Here is a 10,590-nt window from a genome sequence, read left to right on the forward strand (position 1 = left end):
CAGGGAGACAGACTGAGGGCTCCATCCCAGGATCCAGAGATCAAGACCTGAGCTGAAGGCACATGCTTCACCGACTGAGTCACCCAGGTGCCCCAAGATAAACTTAAAAAAATTTTTTTTAAAGATTTCATTTAATTATTTGAGAGAGAGCGCACAAGCAGGGGGAGCAGCAGGCAGAGGGAGAGGGAGAAGCAGACTCCCCACTGAGCAGGGAGCCTGATGCAGGACTCGATCCCAGGACCCTGGGATCATGACCTGAGTGGAAGGCAGACACTTCACCATCTGAGCCACCCAGGTGCTCCTAAAAAAATTTGTTTTAAACATTTTATTTATTTTGAGAGAGAAAGAGATCACGAGTTTTGGGGAGGGGTGGAAGGCAGAGGGAGAAACAGACTCCCCGCTGAGCAGGGAGCCTGATGAAGGGCTCCATCCCAGGATCCCGAAATCATCACCTGAGCTGAAGGCAGATGCTTAGGCAACTGAGCCACCCAGGCACCCCAAATAAACTTTTTAATTATAAAAAACCCTACGTTGCGGCTGCCCTTCAGAGCTCTGAGATCCAGAGCCTTCCTGCACTGTTCCCAGACTTACAAGTCCCGTCTGCCATCTGTCTCTCCGCTGGGATTTCCCCTTGTCTTCCTCCACTTCTGGGGGGTGACCCCTCTGCCTTAGCCTTTGGGAGGCTTCATGCTAGAAGCGACTTACCCTGCGTGTACACCTGTCAAGTCGTTGCCCGAAGGATGTTCCCGTGTGCTTCTGCCACTTCAGTCCTAGCTTTTTTCTTGTTCAGCCCTCAAATTCCTCTAACTTACTACCAAAGGGTGACAAGGAAAGGGAAGGGTTGGGGGAAAGGATCCAATAATTGATACGGGTTCCTCCCAGTCAGTAGGACAGTTGACTGGCAAAATGATCTAGGTTGGAACTCGAAATTTGATATGCTTCTGCCTCAGTTCAGCACCGCATTTCTCTGCATTGTATTCTAGTCTCTATTTGTCGTGGTTGCCTCCTGTGCCCAGTAACCTAGCCAGGCTGTAGTGCTAGTGTGAGCACAGGCCCAAGGCTGCTCCACGACAGAGGTCGGCCTTACTGGCTGGTTCCCCTTCTAGGCAGGTGCTACCCACTGTAAGACCTGTGGGCCTGACTAGAAAACCAGGCAGAACTTGCCTGTGTCCCGAGGGTGGGCTGACCCTAACCCGATGATGGGCTCCAGTGGAGGAGCTTCCTATGGCCGAGCTGGTGATTTAGGGTACTAAAGGGGAGCAGAATTTGCCACCTCAAATATGCCTCTTTGGCATAAGGATTATTTTGGGATGATTATTTTTTTTTAAGATTTTATTTATTTATTTATTTGACACAGAAAGAGAGAGAGAGCACACAAGCACCGGGAGTGGCAGAGGCAGAGGGAGAGGGTGAAGCAGGCTCCCCATCGAGCAAGGAGCCCGACATAGGGCTCGATTCCAGGACCCTGGGATCATGACCTGAGCCCAAGGCAGATGCTTAACCGACTGAGCCAGCCAGGCGCCCCAGGACTATTATTTTTAAGAAACCACAGACAAAGGAATAAATCTGAAACCTGAGCAGAAGCTGCTTTTTTCTGAGAGAGGTTCCCACGTATTAAGGGAAATCTCCGTTTGTAAGGATGTCTCCTTCTAGGTGGGAGGAAGAGGGGGCATGTCTCAAGTGCCAGAAACTAATCAGTCAGGAAGGTGCCAGTTTAAATCTGCATTACAACTGTATCCTGGTTACATTGCTTGGCCCAAAACCTCCCAAAACTGGTGTCCCCTGTTCCCCAACATAATCTTTTGCCTTTAGCTGGAGATGGTAATGGAAGGTGTGGATGGGACCATGTTGGGGAGTTACTTAGATTTTGGGGGTCTCTCCAAAGTATACAGGACGCATGCATGTTATTAAATTTCTGTTTATTTTTCTTCTGTTCATCTTTTATTACGGGGAGGGGCCTCAGCTCTTGGGGAAGAAAAATTTTTCTCTACCTTTCAAAATTTTTTCTGGCTGGTCTAAGAATTACATTGACATGACACAGATTAACAGGAGAAAATCAAATTTAATTCGATACCTACAGAGAATCCACGTAAACATGAGCTATTCCAAAGACAGGCAAAATGAGGTATACACTTGACTCTTGAACAAGAGTTTTAGCTGTGCAAATGCGTTGTTTGTTTGTTTGTTTAAAGAGCTGCCACGCGCCCATGTATTTACAACCGCCCAGCCCAGCCACCGGGGACTGAGTGTAAGGCACCTGGGCACAGGTCATACCTGCGGGGCTCTGAGTGCCCCGGGAGGCCCACCAAGGCCAGCCGCAGGCCTGGGGCGCCCAGGGCTGCAGGACCCTCCGGGTGCTGACTGGGTTGTGGGGACCAGCGTCAGAGGCTGGCAGGCAGGAAGCTGGACCGAAGGGCATGAACGCACCCAGAGGGCAAGGGCAGCAGCTGGCAGGGCGCCCCCAGCCCCCAGGCGCCCCCGCCGCTGGAGTCCTCCATGCCCCCGGCTCTGGGCAGCATCTGGCTGGGGACTGCATCAAGCTGCGGGGTTCCACCGGGTGGCAGGGCACCTCAGCCCCTTCCCCGCGTTGGCGCCTGGGCCAACGTCATCCCTGGGCTCAAGTGCGCTTATGTGTGACTGCGGCTGTCCACGGCGCCCGGCTGGCCGTGCCCCTGCAGGCAGACGGGGCGCTGAAGAGTGCCGCCCCCCGCTGTCGCCTCGGTGGGCTCACCTGCTTGGCGGCGGGGGCTGCCCAGCCACGGCCACTAGGCTGCAGAACATCACCATAGCGACAGCAGGCCAGCGACTGCTGACCTCCCAGCCCTGGCGGCCCGGCCTGCCTACATACGGACTGTTTTCTATAAATATACATACAATACAGTAAATGTATTTTCTCGTCCTTATGATTTTTTTTTCCGTCCTTATGATGTTTTTAACAACATTTCTTCTCTGGCTTACTGTATTCTAAGAACACAGCATATGATACATGCACATACATACAAAATATGTATTAATTGCCTGTTAATCAGTAAGACTTGCGGTAAACAATAGGCTATTGGTAGTTAAATGTTGGGGGAGTCAAAAGTTATGCCTGCATGTAAACGATTTTTAATTCCAGTATAGTTAGCACGCAGTGTTGTGTTAGTTTCGGGCGCACAGCATGGTGAGTTAACCACTCTATACATGACTCCGTGCTCATCAAGAGGAGTGTGCTCCAGATCCCCTTCCCCTGTTCCACCCATCCCCACCCGCCTCGCCCCTGCTCGCCATCAGTGTGTTCTCTAGAGTTAGGAGCATGTTTTTTGGTTTATCTTTCTTTTTGTTTGTTTCTTTTGTTTCTTAATTCCATAAATAAGTAAAATCATATGGCATTGGTCTTTCTCTGACTGACTTATTTTGCTTAACATTATACTTTATAGCTCCATCCATGTTGTTGCAAATGGCAAGATCCATTCTTTTTTATGGCTGAGTAATACTCATATATTTACATATATGTATATATATATTTATATATACACACACACATACGTACACCCTACATCTTCTTTATCCATTCATCAGTAGATACTTGGGCTGCTTCCATAATTTGGTTATTGTAAATAATGCAGCTATAAACATAGGGGTGCAGGGGTGCCCGGGGGGGGGTTCAGTTGGTTAAGTGTCTGACTTCTGCTAGGTCATGATCCCAGGAGTCCTGGGATCAAGCCCCTTGTGGGGCTCCTCGCTCAGCAGGGAGTCTGCTTGTCCCTTTGCCCTCTCCCCTCCCTCTTGTACAAACTCTCTCTCTCTCTTAAAAATAAATAAATAGAATCTTTTTTAAAAAGATTTTATTAATTGGGGGCACCTGGGTGGCTCAGTCGGTTAAGCGGCTGCCTTTGGCTCAGGTCATGATCCCAGGGTCCTGGGATCCAGCCGGCATCAGGCTCCCTGCTCAGTGGGGAGCTCACTTCTCCCTCTCCAGCTCCTCCTGCTTGTGCTCTCTTTCTTTCTGTCAAATAAATAATTAAAATCTTAAAAAAAAAAAAAGTCCCAGGCCAGCCAGGCACCACATGATATGTTACTTTTGTAATTGAAAAGCAAGTATTTATTTGGGGAAAGCCATTGAGAACTTATACCCACAATTCAAGAGTCATCTTAAAGTCGACCTCTTTAGACTGTGTTTCCAGAATTGTACTGAATGTAAATTCTACCTTTTTTGATCTCCCGTATATTGCTTTGTTATTTAGGTGTGGCGTTTGCCTTGTTCTAAATGATATATGATTTTAAATCATGTATTACCTTTTTCCCCATGACTTGCTTATATCTTTGGTGCTTGTTCATGGTACATAGACACTGATCGATACAATTAAATACACATGTGCACACACACACACACACATGATAGGGAGGAAAAGAGAAACAGAGGGATGGAGGGAGGAGGGAGGGAAGCGAAGAGGCAGGAGGAAGGGAAGAGGGAGGAAAGAAAGGGAGGGAGAGAGGAGAGACAAAAGGGAAGGAGTGAGGGAAGAAGGGAGTGGGAAGATGGAAGGGGATGGGAGGAAGGGAGAGGGAGTGGGGAAGGGAGGGGGAAGGGACAGAGAGGGAGGAAGGAGGAAGAGACGGAGGAAGGAGGGAAGAGGAAGGGGAGAAGAAGGGAGAGAGGTAGGAAGAGAAGGAAGAAAGGAGGGAGGGAGACATGAAGGGAGGAGGGAGGAAAGGAAAGAGAGAGAAAGGAAACCATCTTTCCATGCTTCATTCTGACTTCATAAAAATTCTGTGAGATGATTATCATTTCAGTGAACAGTGATAGTAATAGTTGCCTTATTTCCCGTGTGTGAACGGAGGCACAGAGACCTACAGCCTTGTCCCTGTCATGCAGTGAGCAGATAGCAGGAAAGAAGAAGAACGAGGCTGTGCCCTGAAACCAGATGCATGTGCTCCAAGTCCACAGGCCGCTTACTCTACTCAATTCCCGGCTCTTTTCTATGAAATTGCTGAAGGTGGGAGGGGTGGTTAGGGGCCCTGTCCCCACTCTAGCTGACAAAAGGTGCACACCTTACTGCAATGCCACCACACACGGAATTTTCCATGCCAATGCAAGGGGACTCCCGATGTACTTGGTGGACAACTGTGGCCTCCAAGCAGGGGCTCTGGCTCTGGACCTTGCTCCCCACCCCCACTAACTGCAATGACCAAGAGCCAGCTGAGACTCCCTGCCCCAGAAACTCATCCTAAAACACTGCTTTCATGAAGGCGCCCCCTCACCCAAACCTCTTTCGGTTTCTGTCACCCCAAACACACATGTTCTCGCGCCCTCCTTGAATGCAGCCCCCACCTAACACTGAAGCTTTATGGGCCCCTTAATACAGACTTCTCTGCAGACGCTTCTCTAGCTTCCTCTCCCCCTCACACTCCAGACCCCCCTGGCTGTGTCTGGGTTCTCTGAGACAAGCCTTAGACCTCTTCCCTCCCTCCCGGGTTGCTCACACTACCCCCTTAACGGAAGTTCCCTGCACAGCCTGCTAGCATGTCCCGACTCCGAGTCCCTCTGAGGTGGGAGGGAAACCTCACAACTCCCCACAACCCAAATCAGTTCGACCAGGGGCTGCTAGGAACAGTCTCTTCAGAGGTTTGGGTCCTGGCCCCCCTCCGTCAAGCTGTGTCACCTTGCCAAAATCACCGAACTTCTCCAAGCCTCCGTCACCTTGGTTAAGGAAAAAACTAGGGATGCCTCCACCAGCCCCGGCCCCCAGTGTCCGGCCTCGCTCAAGGGACAGCGGGGAGATGGATGAGCCACGAGCCAGGCCCTGGTGCGCACGCAGCGCTCCCTCCCGTCTGGTCAGCAGCAGGAGCAAGCACAGCTCCGTTCACTCCACAGGCTCTCCCATGAGGGCAGCAGGGACTCCACGTCCCATACCTTCCATCGCAGTGAGGGCCCATGTCCAGCCTGACCCTCAGTCCCGACCCCTTAACTCCAGCGTCACCTCCAGATGTCTGAGCCCTCCCCGTGGGCCTTACTTGCATCACTTGGAGTAAAAGTCCCAGGTCCGGACAGCAGGGAGCATCATGACCCCCATTCTGCAGAGGGGGCTGGGAGGCACAGAGAGATCAGCTGATTTACCTGGGCCACAGAGCAAGTGAGTGGTGCTGGGACTCCATCCTTCCCAGCTTCTTTCTCTCACGGGGGCTGATCTCTGTCCCCAGACTGGGAGAACCAGGGCATGAGGACAGCCGAGTCTGGACCAGAGGCCTTCCCCACACCGCCTGGCAGAGGGCCCTGTAAACGCAGCAGGTGACGAAGGTTACTGACCGAAGCCTATGCAGGCACAAAGAGACATGTGGGGGGAGCCTGGCTGGCTCCGTGGGTGGAGCGTGTGACTCTTGATCTTGGAGTCACGGGGCCCAGCCCCACACTGGGTATAGAGATTACTTAAGAAAAAAATAAAACAAGAAAACAAAAAACCCAAAAAAGAAACTTTGCCAAAGGACAGGTAGGGCTACGTTCTGTCCTCAAGACCAACTGTCAGTGAATAAGCATCACGTCCCTTCTCTCACAGGCCCCTGTGAACCAGAAACACAGAACGGACAGCAATCGGAGCTGTGAGGCCGCACGATATGGCCGCGGGTAATTTTGGTTTTGTCATCTCCCCAGCCCTGGCAGCACCCTGGTGAGGAGTCGCTATTGCTGTCCTCCTTTTACAGATGAGGACAGCAGGGTGGAGTGAGAATCAGCACCTGGGCAGGTTAGCCAGCTCGCCCGGGGGGAGCAGGCCGATGCGGAGGGCAGCCTATGGCCCCAGAGCCCCCCTCCCGGGACTCTGGCACGGGGAGCCATGATCCGGGGCCACTTCTGCTGAGGACGAGGCTCCGTTCGGTTTCTAAGGTGTGCAAAGTGTGAAGTTACGGAGGGAAACATTTGAAGGAAATGCTAGCAAGGTGATGGCCAGGTAGGGCACGAGAGGACAAGGGTCACGTGAGTGACTGCGGTGGAGCGAACAGGAGGGCTCCCTGGAGCTCAGAGACGGGAAAGAACGCGCAGCGAAGCCGTCAGACACTGTAGGTAGTCTAACACGCACACGACGAAAACCCTCGTGGGTCTCTCACGCAGCAACTAAAGCTCAAGCCAAAATTGTGCCTGGGGTATTTGGCCAAGGGGGTGGGGTGGGGGCGGGCAGCACTCAACAAGAGCCAACCTGAGGAGGAAACATTTGGCACAAGTCAGGAGGAGGTGGTCCCACTGCCATCCCTTACCACCTCTGCGAGAATGAATTGGACCTTTCTTAGGTAGTGTCCTACCCATCCTCCAGGAGCTCAAGGCAGGGGCACTTGGATCCCTCAGGCACGGCCGATGACGTGCCTCGGCCGGGCTGCACTTAGGAGCCCACAGGACTGCTGTAGCTTCTGATTTCAAACGGGGTGGATGAACACGGCTGTACGGTAAACACAGGCTAAGTCAGGGACGTTGGCCAGCACAAGACCTGTTCTTAGAAGCTATTTCCAATATATTTACAATATTAACAAGTGTTGGAGCATCCATAAAACAGTTCTTTTTTTTTTTTAAAGATTTTATTTATTTATTTGACAGAGATAGAGACAGCCAGCGAGAGAGGGAACACAAGCAGGGGGAGTGGGAGAGGAAGAAGCAGGCTCCCAGCGGAGGAGCCTGATGCGGGGCTGGATCCCAGAACGCCAGGATCACGCCTTGAGCCAAAGGCAGACGCCCAACGACTGAGTCACCCAGGTTCCCCTAAAACAGGGAAAACCACAGAGCCCTCAACCCGGCCTGCTCTCTTTTATTTGACAAGTAAGAAGCATGCATACCATCAAGGTGAGCTCAGTATTTGCTTAGGGTTTTCTTCTCTGGATGTAAAATTTACATACAAAAGAATGCACAACACGTTACATTTATTGAATTGAGACAAACTATAGAGTCACTCTTTATCATCGATTCCTTGCTATACCCCAAATCTCTGGTCCCTTGCCCCTTTATTGTACTCACCTGCAGAAACCAAAAACCTGCTTAAACTCAACTCTGCCACCAATAAGAATGTATCCCCGCTATCAGAAACAAAGGTAAGAAAGGAAAAGAAAAATAAAGCAACAAACAAGAAATAAAATTTATTCCTCGGCAGGGGCTCGGGAATATATTTCTAGAAAAACTGAGGCCGGGGGGGGGGCAGCGGCAGGAAAGTGGGTAATGACCCAGACCCAAAGGGTCCCACCATAAGGGACATGTGTGCTTGTATAGAGAATCTAGAAGCAGAGGCATAGACGCTGTGCCCCAAAGTGTTTCAGGATCCATGGTTGTAATGAGACCCCCTAACTCTGAAAAACAAAAGCTGAAAAAACCCAAACAAGCAGGAGCTCTGGCCAGTTGAAGCAGACCTGGAACGCTCTAAGCACTGTGCAGGCTCGTAGCCCTGTACTGAGATGTGGCTTCATTACTAAACTTCCGGAGGCACAGGACACTGTCAAAGGGCAAGAGTGGTTTTATTTGCACAGTGCACCTGAGCACCAGGCGTGCCCAGAAGACCCCAGTCCAAGCTCCTGTTCCAGGGGACCCGGGAGTCTGGCGGGCTCTGACTTGAGCCGCCTCCTCGAAAGACCTCAGACAGTGCCACCCCGGAGCCCATCACATTCCTTGGATTTCTATTCCCTGCCTAGTAGCGGCTGCCGGATTCGCAGGGCTGGCCCAAGACATTCTCCCAACACGTCTGCACAGTCTCCAGAGCGAGGGTGAGGTCTGGGTCTTACCCTACCCACAGGGGCTTGCACGATCCAGCACAGCGCCTTCCTCTGGGGGACACGTGTGAGCCCAGCTCCGACTTGAAGACTCAACCTCTCTAGCTAGGCACTGCGGGTTCCGATGCCCTCGGGGAAAGTGCACCCGCCTGGTTGATGCCCGAGCCGGGGCCGCATGCGCACCTCCGCGAGCACAACCCCCAGCGGCGGGTGGTATATATAGAGAGGGCGTCTAGTCAGACGCTCGGGAACCCTACAACGCCAGGACCGCTTTGCGGGAGCACGTTGGCAGGCTACTGCTCTCTGCGTCACCCATGGATCCAGGAGGATCCGACGGGGAATCTGCAGAAGACAGCAGCGGGGATATGGAGCTTTCTGGCCAAGACCAGGACGATGACCCCGGCTTCCTCAGCCTGGGAGTCATCGAGGACCGGGAAGAGCCGCAGGGTCGGTGCCGATTGGGATAGGCGCCTGTGTCAAGCCCCTTTAGAAACGTACGTTCCCTGGGCGAGGGGAGCGGTCTGGACACCCCACAGATGCTGCCCCTTGCCCCCTCCTTCCCATAGCCCGGGCTCTCATGCCCTCATCTTTCTGTCTGGATTTCCTCCTTTGCAGAAACCCAGCCTGTGGTGATGTCGCTTACCGGAGATCCCGGAAACACCGGGTATCCCAGAGACCCTGGAGACGCCCTAGACCACGGGACGCAGGGGCGGCAGCGGAAGCGGAAGCGGGGGCGGAGTTCGCACCTGAGCAGGGCCCAACAGCCGCTGAAGTCCAGGAAGAAGCAGACAGCGACGGTGACGGTGATGGTGTCGCCGATAGTGATGGCGTTGGCGATGGCGATGGCATCAAAGTTGGCGATGGCGGTAGCGATGGCGATGGTGACGGCGACGGGGTCGGCGGTAGCGATAGCGGTGGCGGTAGCGGTAGCGGTGGCGATGGCGGTGGCAATAGTGATGGAGATGGCGTCGGCGATGGCGATAGCGATGGCGATAGCGATAGCGATGGCGATGGCGTCGGCGAGCAGGCGGACAGCGATGGAGCCGGAGAATTTCCACCGCCTGCGCAGAGGCAGGAGGGGCAGGAGGGGCCGCCGTCGCCGGAGGGGCCACCGCCCCAGGCCACCGGCGCTTGTCCCTTGCCGGCAGAGCGGCAGCAGGCGGCCCAGCGCATCGCGTTTAGCCGGCTGCAGCTGTGCGAGCTGGAGGGCTTGTTCCAGTGCACCCAATATACCAACGCGTTCACGCGGTAAGCGGGCTGCAGCGCTGGGCTCGGGCTCCGGGTTCATGGACGGCGGGCGTCGGGTGGGCCTGGGCGGCCTGGGCGGCCTGGACGGGTTTTCAGCGTCTCTTTCCTCGCGGCTCCTGGAAAATCCAGCGGCCTCGAGGCTGCCGGGCCCGCTGGCACTCACGCTTTGGCGGGAGCTGAGCGCTCTGCGGGTGGAGCCGCGAAGGCTGGACGTTCGGACAGATTTGAACGCGTCTAGCCCGGAAAGCTGCCCTTAATATAAAAAGTCCTACTGGAAGCATGGTGGGCGGGGCGAGGGCGAGAAGTCTGAGACGATGGAGCAAATGGATTAGGATCCTACCTTTGTTTAATATCGTGATGAATCTACTCGTCGTGAATTATTTCTGCACTCATTTTTAAAAATTTATTTATTTTAAGTACTCTCTACACCCACCGTGGGACCCCTGCACCCAGTTTTACATTTTTAAGTACTGCAGTTGAAAATTGTCTGGATTAGTGAATATTCTGCTTTCCCTTAGATTTTGCTAGAGGTCTTTAAAAAATTTAAAAGTTAAAAAAAAAGAAAGAAAAGGGCGCCTTGCTGGCTCAGTCAGTAGAGCCTGTGACTCTTGATTTCGGGGT

This window comes from Ursus americanus, chromosome X, assembly GCF_024610735.1.
Source record: "Ursus americanus isolate L20-20 chromosome X, mUrsAme1.1.p, whole genome shotgun sequence".
NCBI classification, from domain to species: Eukaryota; Metazoa; Chordata; class Mammalia; order Carnivora; family Ursidae; genus Ursus; species Ursus americanus.